Source organism: Ovis aries, chromosome 1 (assembly GCF_016772045.2).
Source record: "Ovis aries strain OAR_USU_Benz2616 breed Rambouillet chromosome 1, ARS-UI_Ramb_v3.0, whole genome shotgun sequence".
In the NCBI taxonomy this organism is placed as follows: Eukaryota; Metazoa; Chordata; class Mammalia; order Artiodactyla; family Bovidae; genus Ovis; species Ovis aries.
Genome location: NC_056054.1, coordinates 143,198,698 through 143,201,361, shown reverse-complemented (window position 1 = coordinate 143,201,361; position 2,664 = coordinate 143,198,698).

The following is a 2,664-nucleotide window of genomic DNA, read 5'->3' as shown; positions in this document are numbered from 1 at the left end:
TACTATGACATATATTTCTGAGTAATAACTAGGAATAAAAAATGAAATAGTAAAATATGTATCTTTATAGAAGGCCCTCCATAAATGATGACTAATCTTAAAAATATAACAATAAATACTTAATAATCTCAATGACAAAAATAGCAACAGTATTAAGTATCTGTTAAAAAGATAATGAGATATACATACTTAATATTTAAATTATATATAAGCTTTAGCTCTCTGTTTAAAAAGTGCTCCCAAAGTCTGAAAAATAAACAATATTTTATTATATAACTCATGCCAAATTCCAAGGAATTTAATACATTATTTCACTTTACATGTACAGTAACCATGTACAGTACAATTATTCTCATCAAATACATCTGACAACTTGATTTTTACTGATTCTCCAAAATTGTTTATATGCCTTAGCTCTGTCTGAAACGTCTTTACCTCCATCAGACCTCATGATGTAAATCCTTCATTATCCAATTCAAATGTCACTTTTTCCATGAATCTGACTTCCCATCACATCCTGAAACCAGAAGTCTCTACTCTTTCCTCAGAATTCCCAACATCCTTTGTACATTACCCACTCTAAAATCCAAGAATCTGCCTTTTCTATATTATTATCTTTTCCATTATCATGGGAAAATAATTGATGGGTGAATGAATGAGTAAAGATAAATGGTTCTTCTAAATAAGGCACCTGACTGTGAATGTCAATGTCTAATGTCAGATCCTTATAATAGAGTATCATGTACCACACGTCTCTTCTTGAAATTAAGCTGAGCATATATTAAAATTAAGAAAAAACATACATGAGATTTAGCTAATAAAGCATTACAAAAATATTCCATCATAAAAATTTCCCAATAAAGCTTAAAACCCTCAAAATGATCAATCACATGCTCTAGAAAAATAACTGTGTACTTGAACATAATTTATCATTTTATTAACAAAGATCATAAAATCTAGACACTCAAGAATGTTAGCTCAATAATGTCTATTATCTAATTAAAAATTACCAGATATTGTAAAGAAGATGAATCTGGAGAAGTAAATGGCAATCTGCTCCAGAATTCTTGCCTAGAGACCCACAGACAGAGGACTGCGGGCTACACTCCATAGGGCTGCATGAATTCAGACATGACTGAAGCAATTTAGCATGCATGCAAAGAAGAAAAATAAGTAAATAGGTCCAGATGCCAAAAAGGAAAAAAAAAGCTGTAATTACTAGAGACTGTAAAGCAGTGATTTTCATGATTTTCATGATTTTATTGACATGTTTAAAGTAAAGCATACACATAATAGGGAAACAGAGAATCTCAATAGAGAATAGAAAATATGCTATAGAATCTGTTTAGCAGATTAGATACTGGGAGAGAAAAGATTGGTTAACTTAAAATCAGAACACTAGAAAATAGCTAAAAAAAGCAGCAGAATTATTAGGTTGGCACAATTATTCAGTTCAGTTCAGTCGCTCAGTCGTGTCCGACTCTGTGACCCCATGAATCGCAGCACACCAGGCCTCCCTGTCCATCACCAACTCCTGGAGTTCGCTCAGACTCACGTCCATCGAGTCAATGATGCCATCCAGCCATCTCATCCTCTGTCATCCCCTTCTCCTCCTGCCCCCAACCCCTCCCAGCATCAGAGTCTTTTCCAATGAGTCAACTCTTCGCATGAGGTGGCCAATGTATTAGAGTTTCAGCTTCAGCATCATCCCTTCCAATGAACACTCAGGACTGATCTCCTTCAGAATGGACTGGTTGGATCTCCTTGCAATCCAAGGGACTCTCAAGAGTCTTCTCCAACACCAAGTTCAAAAGCATCAATTCTCTGGCACTCAGCTTTCTTCACAGTCCAATTCTCACATCCATACATGACTATTGGAAAACCATAGCCTTAACTAGTCAGACCTTTGTTGGCAAAGTAATGTCTCTGCTTTTGAATATGCTATCTAGGTTGGTCCTAACTTTTCTTCCAAGGAGTAAGCGTCTTTTAATTTCATTGCTGCAATCACCATCTGCAGTGATTTTGGAGCCCCCCAAAATAACTGTTTCCACTGTTTCCCCATCTATTTGCCATGAAGTGATGAGACCAGATGTCATGATCTTCGTTTTCTAGATGTTGAGCTTTAAGCCAACTTTTTCACTCTCCTCTTTCACCTTCATCAAGAGGCTTTTTAGTTCCTCTTCACTTTCTGCCAAAAGGGTGGTATCATCTGCATATCTGAGGTTATTAGACAACATAATTGCAGTTTTAGACAGTGAATATTAAATCATTATAACTAGATTCAAAAACATCTTTATTAATCAAAATATAAACCATTAGAATCAACACATTTTTGCCAATGAGAAGTAAGTGGGTTTATTCCTGTAGCATAAAAAATTAATGCTTTGGGATTTGACAGACTCTTGGAAAGCATTTTCTGCCTCCTACTTGTAGAAGTATTTTCTCTGCAAAAAGTTGTTGAGATGCTGGAAAAAGTGGTAGGTGGTTGATAAGAGGTCAGGTGAATAAGGTGAATGAGGCAAAATTTTGTAGCCCAATTCATTCAACTAGTGAAGCATTTGTTGTGACATGCCATTGGGTATTGTCATGGAGAAGAATTGGACCCTTTCTGTTGACCAGTGCAGGCTGCAGGCATTGCAGTTTTCAGTGCATCTCATCAATTTA